Genomic DNA, 14,863 nt, shown 5'->3' with positions numbered 1-14,863 from the left:
TGTAAGATTTGATGAATCCTCTGAGAAAACTGAGGAAATCGGCAGTAAGAAAACTATAAATGAACCGGTTGCAACCTTCTAGGAACCAGTTGTCAATCAACCAAGTACCAACAATAGTGTTCCTGAACCGGTGAATGTTGATATTGATGAAGATGAGGATGAAGAGGAAAAGCAAGAAGAACCAGTAAAGACCATTCCTTGGTATGTCTAGCTGAATCATGATCCTAAGCAGATCATAGGAGATAAGGATGCAGGAATCCTTACAGGAAGAAAGATCAGAGAAAACTCATGTATGATCTCTGAATTTGAGCCTAAATCATTCAAAGAGGCTCATAAAGATGAAGACTGGATCAAGGCAATGGAAGAGGAACTTGACCAGATAGACAAAAATGGTACATGGTCCTTGGTACCCAGACCAGAGCATAAAAATGTCATTGGCACCAAATGGGTGTTCAGAAACAAGTTGAATGAGGATGGCACAATGATTAGGAATAAAGCCAGATTGGTGTGCAAAGGGTATGCTCAAGAAGAAGGATAAGACTATGGAGAAACCTTTGCTCCTGTAGCCAGACTGGAAGGAGTTTGTTGCTTCTTGCATATGCAACTTTTAAAGGGTTCAAAGTATATCAAATGGATGCAATATCTGCATTCCTAAATGGTGTACTTGAAGAGGAGGTGTATATTGAGCAACCAGATGGGTTTGCCCTATCTGAAGACAGTGACATGGTATGTAGGCTACATAAAGCCTTATATGGTCTAAAGCAAGCACTTAGGGCATGGTATGAGGGCCTAGGGCATAGTATGAGCACCTCGGGCATGGTATGAGTGCCTACATTCCCATCTTGTGAAGATTGGATTTGAGAGAACAAGTGAAGATAGCAATATCTACTTGAAGTCTGAAAGAGATTAGATCCTGATCTATGAGGTTTTTGTTGATGACATTATCTTTGGTGGAGATGACAAGATGAGTCATGAGTTTGCTGATGAGATGAAGAAAGAGTTTGAGATGTCACTCATAGGGGAGATTAAGTTCTTCATTGGACTGCAAATCCAGCAGATGAAAGATTGAATCTTTATCACTCAGGCCAAATATGTCAAAGAGGTGTTGAAGACCTTTGGCATGGAAGATAGCAAACTAGTTGGTACACCGATGGTGACTGGTTGCAAATTGTCAAAACATGATGATTTCACACTAGTTGATGAGAAAGAATACCGATCAATGATTGGTAAGTTGCATTATGTAGTGCATAGCAGACCGGATATTGCACATGCAGTTGGCATTACTGCAAGGTTCTAGAAAAGTCGAAGAGAATCCCACTTGGTTGCAGTCAAGCGAATTCTTAGGTATCTAAAGGGAACAGTTGACTATGGAATATGGTATCCATACAACAATGATTTCATTATGAAGTATTCACAGATGCTGATTGGGCAGGTAATGTAGATGACCGGAAAAGCATAAGCGGTGGTGCATTCTTTCTTGGTGGTAGACTGGTCTCATGGATGAGTAAAAAGTAGAGTTGTATCTCTCAGTCTACAGTGAAAGCAGAGTATGTTGTAGCTTTCATGAACTGCACTCAGACAATCTAGATGAAGCATGTTTTAAATGGCTTCAAAATCCCTGTATCTGAATCGGTAAGTATATTCTGTGATAACACAAGTGCTATCAATATTTCAAAGAATCCGGTTTTACATTCTAGAACCAAGCATTTTGAGCTTAAGTATCATTTCTTGAGGGAAAAGGTTCAGAATAAAGAGATTGTATTGGAACATGTTTCCAGTAAGGAGCAGTTAGCAGACATATTCACCAAGCCTCTCCTAAAGACTACATTTGTTCATTTAAGAGGTGAATTGGGGGTAGTACCCCTTCAGAAGGTGAACTAAAAGTATTTGTTCCACATTAGTCAGGTATTGCATAGTCAATTTTTTGTTGATTGATGTGTTGAAGGATGCTGCTCCTCAGGGGGGGCACCATAATAGAACAGGGATGCTTGTGCCTCCACTTTGGCATTGTTGTCAAAGGGGGAGAAGATGTGAAGCGGAGATATATCTTTGTATATTTCCATCAATGCCAAAGGGGGAGATTGTTAGCATTATGTGAACCGGTATGAGGACATAATGATATTGTATGTTGTCATTGATGTCAATATGTGAAGTGAAGTGAACCGATATATATGATATGTGAGAAGAAAGGACCGACATATGTGTGAACCGGTATATATGCCAAAGTGAAGCGGTATATTTGTTCTAGATGAACAAGCATGTCAAGGTGAACCAGCATGTAGTTATGGGAACTGGCACATGGAAGCATTGTATGACTACCGGTTGGTAGGTAGTTTCCACTTCAAGATTTCCAGTTGGAGTACCTTAAGCCTGTGTGACTCAAATGGTGATCTTCGTGTGATGAGTTAGCAGTATAATGGAGAACAGATCATGTTGCCATGTAAGCCCTGTGCACGTGAAGGATCTTGCATGAAGAAGACTATCCCTATCCACCTTGGGAATGTGCCAATTTTGTCAAACCGTGATAGCGTGTGATGGGTTATCAGCCGCCATGAAATTAGTGGACAATAGATGATGGAGAATGTCTTGAGATCGATTCAAGAATGTTGCATTTAATGCAGTATGATTCAACGGTCAGGATTGAACTATTTGAATTGCTTAACCTAACAGGTTTAGGGTTTAGGGTTTTCGCTACTGACCTGTTTGTTTCCTATAAGGTCGATGTTGTGTTTCTTTCTATGGTTGTTAGCAAAAGTTGTATGTGTGTATCCAAGGGAAGTGATACGTATTTCTTGCTAGACCAAAGGAGAGAAGAGATACCTACAAAGTGAATGTACAGAAGGTGGAGAGGAGCCAAAATGGATCTGCATTAGCATTGAGTGCTATTATCAGATCATTGTAATTCCTATTGATCTTTAACCACTTCAACAGTTGTGAAATCCCTTAACAGGGTAGCCTTAACCAGCTTGATACAAATCCTTTAATAGGGTAACTTGAAGTTATTGAGTTCTGGGAAGCTATAGAGCTCTGTAGATCCTTTAGCTATTGAGTTCTTGAAATCCTCTAACAAGGTAACCCTAACCAGGTTTAACCCTTAACCGGGTATTGTAGCCATCCCTTAACCAGGTGATCCCTAACAGGATCGGTTCCTAGTAGAGCCTATTGTAATGTCTTTAATCGAACAAGGCTCCTAATAGACTGGACTTCTAAAGAGTTCAACAACAAGCTTGTGGGTATTCATCCCCGTCGTGGTTTTTCCCAATTGGGTTTCCATGTGAAAAAAATATGTGTGTCATGTGTGATGCTTTTATCTTGTGATGCTTTGATGTTACCTGTTAAGCATATGATGGTTTTGTGTTTTATGCCTATCAATAAAACATGTTGAACTAGCTGTTGTGAAGATATGATGGTAGATTACCTGTTCATACTTAAGGGTGAAATGGTAGTGTAGTTCTAAGTTGAGTAGTAAGATAAGTGAGTAACTGATTTATGATTGTTTTAGTTGTTCTAGGTTTTACTGGTTTCACTCAGCTTCAAACCAGTGTCACTATTTGCTAGTCATTTGGAGTAATTGCTGGGAACCGGTTTAGAAACTATTTTTTTGCCTGTAGTGATTCACCCCCCCTCTCAATACCGGTTTGGTACTATTTGCTCATCATTGAGTTATCAATACCCATGGCATTGGGATCCATGTGCTTGATTTAACTATGGGATGTATTCTGATTTACTTCTACCTTGGAAATTCCCACTATGCACTTTCATTCTTTATCCTTCACTTGAGTTCCCCAAGAGCTTTGTCTTGCCAACACGTGGCATGTTCTACTCATAGTGTGAGATCCTCGACACTTTTTTTCAGATCTCATGTTCTTTTGACACGTGGTGCACTAGAAAGGATTTATCAGGTCCCCTTTCTTTGTTTCTCCCAAAACTTTGTGGTTTTGACATGTGTCACACTTTATCATCCTAAGTGCTTGAAAAGGTAAAAACTTTTCTCAACCCACACGGGGACACACTATGACAAGAATGTGCTTCTTTTGAAAAGTGGTTGGAAATGATTTATAGATAAACCACGTGGGAGTGACACATGTGTTGGCCATTTGGTGGAATTGATTATGTGTTGCATTGATGTTTTGTCATTGATGTCAACACTAGTTGGTTTGGATGTTTTACTGACACCCTTCTGGTTCCAGTAGGATGTTTGGTTTCTGGTTGGATTGGATCATCAAAATTCGATATGCTCTAGTATGTTTGGGTTATGGAATTTTCTTATTCATGCTACTCAAATTCATGTCCAGTCAGCTAGTTTTGTGTTTCTACTTACTAAGTTGCCACTAGTTTTATGTCCAAAGTCATTCTATATAGTCTAGTCAGTTACTACTACCGAAATATTTAGTTGGTAAGCACAGACCAGTCGATTATAGAAGAAAGTAGTCACAGAGCCTAGTATACACTGAGCTGTCTACCGAGTAACACTCTATGTCTACCGAGCAACAAAAATGATATACTGAGTGAACACACACCAAGTGAAATGTGTTACCAGATTCATTGAACCTAGACACACATGGGAAACGTGTTACAAGATCAAGGAGCAAGGAATCATTATCACTTAGGAAATTACACCTTAAAGATTTTGTATGATCTTGAGGTCATCTATCTAATATAATATTTTGTATGGTTATTCATTTGATAAATCATGTTTGTAAGATCAAAGCAATAAACAGATCATCAACATAAGAGATCTATTTATATAGCATGAATTAAGGATCAAATATAGAGGTATATGAAGCAAGACATGTGTAATAGATAAGGAAGCATTGAGTATTGTGACTGTTAGAGACACAGAGGTCACTGAGAAGGATTTTAGACAATTGTCAAGGAACAGAGTAAACAAAAGGGTTTACTAAGTTACTTTATGGATTACCGAGGTATGCTATAAGCAAGGTAATCTCATTTTGAGCACATAGAATCTGCTATAACATTTTAGATGTAAAGTTGCAGATATTTGTAAAGATTTTATTATAATATTTTGAGTTGTAAGAGAAACCTTTAACAAGGTAAAAGACTCTAACAAAGTCTATAAATTGTAAAGCCTTTAACTAGGTGCAACATTTAGAATAAGTGTTGTAAAATCCTTTAGCAAGGTAGATCTAACGATATTGATACTCCTAACAGGGTAAGCTATCAGAAATAGCTAAATATGTAGCTCTAATCGAGCAACCTTTATTATTGTAGTAGTGAAGTTGTGGGTGCCATTCCCACTGCAGTTTTTCTCTCTAACCAAGAGTTTTTGCATAACCAAAATATATGTGTTATGGAGTGAATCATGTATGATTGTTATTTATTTGTTTTAGCTTTATGTTATGTTACATCAGTTTTTGGTTTATGCTTAACAATAAAGTTATTGTTGAAGAAAAGATTTGAAGTACTGATTCTCTCCTCCCCTCTCAGTACATTAGCTTTCCATATTGGGCCTAACAATTGGTTTCAGAGCTTCAATCTTGGAAAGGGATTAATAGCCTAAAGAAATAGATCTTATCAATGGAAGGCTATAAACAATCTTGGAGAATTGTGTATCTGCAAGAAGAGTTGGATCATGCTAATCAAGTGATTGCAGACATACAAAGACAAATGCAAAAATCATTGAAATTCAGAAGAAGATTGTCTAATGATTTGCAAGACTCTCAAGAGTTAGTGGAACAAATTGAGACATCATTTGAGAACAGTATATCTGAAGAGACTGAAGAGATGATTGGAGAAATAAAAGAAAAGAACAAAGCACTGATTGATCAGCTAAAAGCAATGAAAAGAGAACATGAACATTTCAGCACACAGATGACTAAAAATCTTGATGCATTGAGGACAACCGAGGATAAAGTAAGAGATATAGAAAGAGAAAAATAACAACTTGAAGCATTAGTATCTGAAAAGAATGATGAAATCACAAGGTTGACTGGGATTCAACAAAATTTGTCAGATCAATTGGGTTATGCACATCATGAAGCAAATCTGAAAGATGATGAGAATCAAGCATTAAAACTTGAACTATCAAGATTGACCAATGAACTTGAAATAGAGAAGAAATCCAAAGAAACACGGAAGAAGAGTTATGAAGCATCAAAGATGTTCGATGAGCAACTTAATACAAAAAGACCCAACAAAGTTGTAGGACTTGGTTACAAAGGAAAAGACTCTACTGAGAAGGGAATCCACACTACCGAGAGAGGAGAATCATCAAAGCAAGCTGGAAACAAGAAAAACATCAAAGGAAAGAAACTTATTTGCAACTACTACGGAAAACAAGGACATACTGCCAACATGTGCCAAATCAAAAAAGGTAAGCAATCGAATGTCACAAGGTCTAATGGTTATTGTTACAATTGCAATAAATATGGTCACACATCTAACCAATGTAGGACAAAGTCTGCTAGCAATTATCAGAAGGCAAAATTCAAAGGGTTTTGTAAAAACTGCAATAGATATGGACATACTACCGAGAAGTGTTGGTTTAAGCAAAAGAACTATATGTGGTCTGTACACTAAGAAAATACTGGAAGCTACCGAACTCACACAGATCCTAACCGACAATATGCTGCAGTACCATGGGATTACAATACAAGGATATGGTGTGAATGTTGTGGAAGATATGGACATATAAGTGCCAACTGCTTTATAAGGTTTGGAATGAACAATCGAAGATCATGGAGAAATCTTGGTATGGCATGTTTTCATTGTCACAAAGTGGGACACTTGGCTAGAGATTGCAGAGATCAACCTAGAGGAGACACTGAGGAAATAAAAGGCAAATTACAGATGATTTGGAAAAAGAATGAAATTGTGTCAAATGAAGAAAGCACCTTATCAACCGAGTTAGGTGCACCTATTCCAAATTAATCGGTAAAGGCATGAAGGGATTGCATTCTCTCAAGGTTAAATCTTAATAGTTCCTATTTTATCATGTACTTAATTCAAAATCTGCATAACTAAAGATGCATTAGGAAATTTGAAATTTTATCAAGTCTTTTGGAAGCCTGTCTAGTCAGTAAATACAAGAAGTTTGGCTACTCGGTAAAAGCATAAAAAGGAAGTGGTACCGAGTGCATTTAATGTTTTCTGACCTAACTGCATGAAGCCCAATAAGGTATATTGTGTACTTTAAGCTTTTGTATGATCATTTTACACTTACCAAGTTTTCAAGAAAGCAGAGCAAAGCGATTCAAAGGCGATCAAACCTCCTCCAAAGCGAAATTCAAGGTATTTACATCAATCACAATGCATTGTCAAGCTAGTTTACCAATCATATCAGTTGTGAGTATCTATTTTACATTTGTTAAGTGGAAAGCGTCTGTCGTTTAAAAGTTTTCAAACCCTAAGGATCTTTTGTTAAGTGATTATCTGAAATTTTAAATGGCACCTAAGATCCAGAAGTCCGTTGTTGTTGAGAATATTGAAAACCCCTCACTGAAATACTCTCTAACTCCCAAAGTAGCATCTGAATCGAATGATAAAACTACATTTTCACTCATTCTGGATAGGGTTTTACTAGATGAGGATGTCAAATTCTTCACTAAGTCTCATGTTGAGGAACTAGGTCATGTTGAAATCAAGGACACATATGATGAATTATGTACCAATGGAAAACTAGATAACAAGTTTGAACACATTAAAGTCAAGGGATTGACCAAAGCTCTAACCTACTCGCGAGTCTTCAATCTCCAGTGGGTTAAATTTGTTTTGAGCAGAGTTCATGATGACTTCATGTGGTTAGAGGAGAAACCATTCAAGATCACCAAGGAAATCATCCACTTGATCACTGGTTACACTATTTTTGATCATACCTGAGCTTAGAAAATGATATTACAAAAGGAATTGATCACTTTAACCGGAGTTGAATCTGATTGCAGAGGACTGAAATTGAACAATGTGAGAGATGCAGAGCTGAAGTTTGCCATTAGAGTAATAGGTTATTGTTTCTTTCAATCGGCAAGGGAAAATAGTGTACCCTGTGCAACAATCATTTTAGCATATAAAATTGTGAAGAAAGGAATGAAAATTGATCTATGCAAAGTATTGTGAAAAACTTGTTTGAGAATCTCAACACCATAAGGAAGCCAAAGAAGAACAACTCGGCAAACACACTGAAGTTTGGATCACTTTTGGTATGCATGTTTTTCTATTTTGAGAAATTCTTTCCATCAGTCAGTAATGTAGTTTGGGAGCTACACTGACCAATCACCCATCAAATCAATGACTTCATCAAATGACTAGGTGATAACTTCAATGATATTATGGATGATTACTTTAGCAAGTTTCAAGAAAAGATGCATAACAGGTATATAATTCCACCCAAGTTAGTAGAGAAATACAAGGATGATATATGCTTTGAAGTGGACACCGACTACTGCTATGTCAATGCTATGGAACCGAGAACTTAATCTTTGCCACCTATGGGTTATGAGATTGATTTTGACATCACACAACAATAGATAGATGCTTTTCTTACATTACCAAGGCATGCTACCGAGCTAAGATACGGTACATATGAAGAAGTTAAAGAGAAAGTTAAGATGAGCATTGTAGTACCAAAGGCTACAAGGAAAGCAAGAAAAATGATCAAGGCATTAATGGAGAAATTTGGAAAAGGTTCTTCCTCCACACCTGTCAAGGGCACTCTAATCATCACTGAGGAGGAATCTAAAGCCCAAGAGGTAGCTATTACATTGAACACTGAGCTGCCTAAAGGGAAAATTTTGAAAAGGAAGAAACATGATACATCAAAGGTATCACCGACTCCTTCAGTAAAGTGCCCAAACACAAGATCATCTGCAACGTCACCGAGTAAGAAACCAAAGAATGTTGCCACACCAAAGGTAACAAAAAATTATAAGAAATCTACTCGGAGACTCATTTTGACTAAAGAGTCCAGTGACACCGAATCTAAAGACAAAAGTAAATTTCAGATTGTCAAGAGTAAAAAGGAAGATGTACATAGTGTTGATAATTTTTGTGCTAATCTGAAGCAATATGGTGGATTTGGAGCATTCAGATATGTAAAATGTGACTTTAGATCTGATGTAGAAAAGAGACAAATTGAAGAAGTCATAATCTGTACTCTTCTAAAATTCCGATTGGTCCCATTGGAAGTAACTAATTCTCTTCCAAAAGAATTGTATTTGCATATTGATAATAGGTGGAAATATGCCATGGACTCAGAAAAGAAGATGAGAGAAAGAAGTCTAGTACATCTCTTTCCAAACATGTCGGTAGATGAGATCAATGAACATCTAAAAAACCACCAGACAAACTTCCTAGTCAGCAAAGAACCTTGAAATTGATGAATGGCCTTTATTTGGATGTAGAGAATGAGACCAAGGAAAAATGGCAAGAAATCTTTCGAATCAAGAATGATGGTGAGCAAGTTGAAGTTGAAATAGTTGATGTCACCGAGCAAGATCCTAATATCACCAAGCAAGACCTTGCTAACACTATACAAATTGATGAGGATATCATGGACACCGAGGCACAAGAACAGGAAATGATAAAAGGGAATGCATATGCCAAACTGGTATCCAGTGAGTTAGTTTTGGAACAAGTTCAGCCCTATCCTCTGGTCACTTAGCCTGTTTCAATCGAGGCCCCTCAGGGTACTGAACAAGGAACAGAGGGTCACAAGTCTACAGAAGGAGAAGCTACTTCTCAAGCCTCTGGGGAATAGACTTCTCAAGCTCCTTCTAGCATTGAAAATGTTACAACTGAGACCCCGAGAAAGGATTCACCGAAGGCTACATCAGAGGTTCAAGAAATTGACAAAAGTGTTGCCTCTACCGAGCAACCTACCAAGGGTCAACAAGCCTCCCAAGCCATTGTATTAGTTCAACCAGTGAAAACTAAAGAAAAGAAAATGAAAAATCATGGTTTCAAATTAGATTTGTCAAAACCAATAGTGTTGCCAAATGTAGACATATCCAAATTAAAAGGGCAAGCACTCATTGAATTTGGTGAACTATGCAAATCCAAAGCAGAACAGGAAAAGCAAATGGCTATTCAAAAGAAAAACAAAGTACTTCAGAAGGTGAAAGTACTATTAATAGATATGCTACCTGAAGCTACAGTGTCAAAAGATGTAGCCATCCATAGTCAACTGGGTGAACTCCTCAATCAGATCGAGACATTTGGAGTAGACACATTTGAATATTTGAGCATATTGAAGGACAAAGAGCTCACTGCAAAAATGAATGAAGAGGTACAAAAAGTCATTGCTATTGGCAAAGTAAAACTTGTCAAATTTATTGTTGAGTTGTCCACTCAACTCAAGCACATTCTTTATTTATTTTAGAAACTCTATACATTCTCTTTATTCATTAAAGATATCAAAAATAAAATAGAAGTGATTGAGAAAGAGATCACCGATCTCTCAAATAAGTTGACCACTGAGTCAAATTCTATTCAACATTTCTATACAAAGTTACAAAAGCTCATGGCTCAACAATTGGAACTTAGGAATGAAGAGCACAAAATAAGGATGGACATTATGACTCTTCAAACCTTATTCATTCCACACTTGTCCTCCGTCCAAGAACAAGTCAACAAGGCCACCTCCCTATCCACTCAAACCAGAGGGAAGCACCTTAGATGGACTAATTTCACTGTTAGCTGACATTACATCTCAAAATTCACTCATCGAAAGTGTCAAAGATGCCCTCTCTGCCACTCTTACTGATGCAAGGACAAATTACAAATGGTAACTAAGTTTTGATGTTTGTCAAAAAGGGGGAGTATAGTATCAAAGTATCAAAGGGGGAGTGTAGTATACAGGGGGAGTATACTGAGCAAAACAGAGTATCCAAATGCATAGTTAATTTTGACAAGGGGAGCAGTGAACCGAGCAGTTAATACAGAATATTGATCACAACGCGTGCATAATCAGATTTTTGTATAGTATATTGATAAGGGGAGTATATCTGAATATACTATTTTATTGACAAATATATATACTGTCTGATTAGTCAAATTTTGTAAGTATATAGATTTTTTGATTTATGACTTTGAAAGGAGTTTTGTCAAACATTTCAAAACTAATGTCAAAAGGGGAGATTGTTCCTACTTACTAAGTTGCCATTAGTTTTATGTCCAAAGTCATTCTATATACTCTAGTCAGTTACTACTACCAAAATATTCAGTCGGTAAGCACAGAGTAGTCGGTTATAGAAGAAAGTAGTCACAGAGCCTAGTATACAACGAGCTGTCTACCAAGTAACACTCTATGTCTACCGAGCAGAAAAAATGATATACCGAGTGAACACACACCGAGTGAAACGTGTTACCAGATTCATTGAACCTAGACACACATGGGAAATGTGTTACAAGATCAAGGAGTAGTGAATCATTATCACTTAGGAAATTGCACCTTAAATATTTTGTATGATCTTGAGGTCATTTATCCAATGAAATATTTTGTATGGTTATTCATTCGATAAATCATGTTTGTAAGATTGAAGCAATGAATAGATCACCGACATAAGAGATCTATTTATACAACATGAATTAAGGATCAAATATAGAGGTATATGAAGCAAGACATGTGTAATAGATAAGGAAGCACTGAGTATTGTGACTATTAGAGACATAAAGGTCACCGGGAAGGATTTCAGAGAACAGTCAAGGAACAAAGTAAATAGAAGGGTTTACCGAGTCACTTTATGGATTACAAAGGTATGCTATAAGCAAGGTAATCTCATTTTGAGCACATAGAATCTGCTATAACATTTCAAATGTAAAGTTGCAGATATTTGTAAATATTTTATTATAATATTTTAAGTTGTAAGAGAAACCTTTAACAGGGTAAAAGACTCTAACAAAGTCTATAAATTGTAAAGCCTTTAACCAAGTGCAACATTTAGAATAAGTGTTGTAAAATCCTTTAGCAAGGTAGATCTAACGATCTTGATAATCCTAACAGGGTAAGCTATCAGAAATAGATAAACATGTAGCTCTAACTGAGCAACCTTTATTATTGCAGTAGAGAAGTTGTGGGTGCCATCCCCACTGCAGTTTTTCTCTCTAACCAAGAGTTTCTGCGTAACTAAAATATATGTGTTATGGAGTGAATCATGTATGATTGTTATTTATTTATTTTAGCTTTATGTTATGTTACAACATTTTTTGGTTTATGCTTAACAGTAAAGTTATTGTTGAAGAAAAGATTTGAAGTATTGATTCACCCCTCCCCTCTCAATACATTAGCTTTCCATATTGCACCTAACATTTTGTTCTGGTGATCAGATGCTATCTTTCTTGCTAGTAAGCTTGGTTTTTTTTTCTGGTGAGGGTTTCACTCGCAAAGATTTGATGAAGATCTTTGATGATATGCATAAGTGTTGTTGGTGTGGCTTCTGGTGGAGTTTTGGGATGCTGATGGTGATCATGTTCAAGACTTAGTTGATTGGGATTATTGCTTTAGTGTGTGGACCTATATTGGGTGATGATATTGTCTAGATTATGGACCGACTTAATGTAACGTGTGGATTGGACTTCTCGATATGTTTTCAGGATGTCTTATGGGTTGGATATTATTTATTTGGTCTTAGGCTGACATGTTTTGTAGTTATGTTTAATTGATTTATTGTCTGGTGGCTGACCTTATTGTTTGTGGTCTAGGGTTCGTATATATTTATGATGCAAGATCTCATTGTAAATCATATGGGAGAATATAGGAATGGGATATGGATATGTAAGGAGCGAATAATGAAGTAATCATTCAAGAAGAGTATTTTCTCAATCATTGGTGATTGAGTTGGGTTTATGAAAGAGGATTTAGTCCTCCGGTATGTAGCTTAACTAGAACTGTACTCAAGCATAGGAGATGCTATCTTTGTAGTTCATTCATTTCTCTGGATTTTAGACAAGATTTATATGTAGTCAGTGAGACTCCTTTTGTGATGAGTAGTGTGATCTAGGTTGTTGGCCTTCCTGCAAGTGCAGGCCCCTAGATTATAATTCACATACTTATTGCAGAAGTATTATCTGATTGTGGGTAGGCTTCCGATTGTGATTTTTCCCTTTACTGAATTTTCCACGTATAAATCTTGGTGTCATGTGGATGGTATTTATTAGCTGGTTATTGTTTATGCTTAATTGGTTTATGCATTTTGGTATTGGTCTTTTGGGTTCCGGTATTAAAGTTTAAATTGCTTAAGGTTCCGATAATATGGTGACAACTGATTCACCTCCCTCTCTCAGTTGTCTTCCGGTTATTTGAACTGTCTAACAATTGGTATTCGATCTTTAGTCTTCTTTGTAGAAGCTTAACTACTTGAGGAAGATCCTATGACGACTAATAGTTCAAGTTCATCTGGTTCATCTAGAGCTATGTTTTAGAGAGATATTCGTAGGCTTGATGGAACAAATTACAGAGTTTGAAAGATTTGGATGACGACTCATCTAATTTGTCTTGATAAGGAGATTCGGGAGATCATGAAGAGTAGTGTTACACCTCATAATATAGAATCTGGAAATCCTCCTCCAATAAAATTGGATAAGGAGATTGAGAATGATTATAGAGAAAGATAAGCCCTCTTGTGTGCACTTTCTGATCAACAAATAAGGGGATTAACTGACAAATCATCTGCAAAGGCTATATGGGATAAGTTGGAGACTCTTAATGAAGGTTACCCTACTGTGAAGATTGATAAATTTGATGGTTACCAAGTGAGATATGAAAACTTGAAGATGGAAAAAGATGAAAGGATTACTGCATTCATGGAAAGGGTAAATGAGATTGTTATGGGAATTCAATGTTGTGGTGGAACTTTGAGTGAAGATGAAATTGTTTCTAAAGTTTTGAGAGCTATACCACCAGCTTACAAGATGAAGGCTACTGCTATTAATGAATTGAGAATAATGGCTAATATTTATGTCAATAGAGATACCTTGGTTGGGAAATTATCTTCTTTTGAGCTTCAATAATTTGAACCCTTTGGAGTTGTGAAGTCTGAACCTTCTTTTCATGTATCTACATCATCAACTGACAAACAAGATTGACAAGCTTTATATGCAAAGGAATTGGATGATATGAAGAGAGAAGATGAATAATTTGAGCAATGTGAAGCCCTATTTGCTAGAAGAGTACCTAAAGGACCAATAGGAAGTAAGTATGAAGTAAAATTACCTTTTAATTATTTTGCATGTAATAAGATATGTCTTTTTGCATGTAGATGTCCTGAAAGGAATTCAAGATTTGAAGAGAGAGCTAGAAGATATGTTAAGCCTAACCCATGATATCAGAACAAGTATAAGTACAGGGAAAACAAAGATAAATCATGCTACATAGAAGATGAGGAAGGTGTAACTAATTTTGATGATGAACCGACCCTTGACTCTGCTAGTGGTTCTAACAATAGGGAGGAATGGGTGTTCTTAGCTATCAAGGAAGATGTCCCCACAATAGAAGAGAATGTACCTAAAGAGAAAGCACTTGCTACTAAAATTGAAGATAAGGATGAATGGGTAATCAATAGTGGATGCTCACATCATATGACTAGAGATAAAAGGAAGTTTATATCTTTGCAAGAATTTGATGGTGGTCTGGTTAGATTTGGAGATGACAATGTATGATCAAGGGAAAAGGAACTATATCAATGGATGGTAAGCACAATACTGATAATGTTTATTATGTTGAAGGTTTAACACATAATCTTTTGAGTGTAGGACAATTGGTGGATAAGAGATTTCAATTGCAGCTCAAGGATGGAAAATTCAAAATCATTAATAGATTTAGTTTGGAGATTGCAACCGGTACAGAGACAAAAGGTAATATATTTCATTTGAATTCTGGTAAGAAGACATGTTTGATTTCACAAATTGATGA

This window comes from Cryptomeria japonica, chromosome 5, assembly GCF_030272615.1.
Source record: "Cryptomeria japonica chromosome 5, Sugi_1.0, whole genome shotgun sequence".
In the NCBI taxonomy this organism is placed as follows: domain Eukaryota; kingdom Viridiplantae; phylum Streptophyta; class Pinopsida; order Cupressales; family Cupressaceae; genus Cryptomeria; species Cryptomeria japonica.
This window is presented reverse-complemented; position numbering follows the sequence as displayed.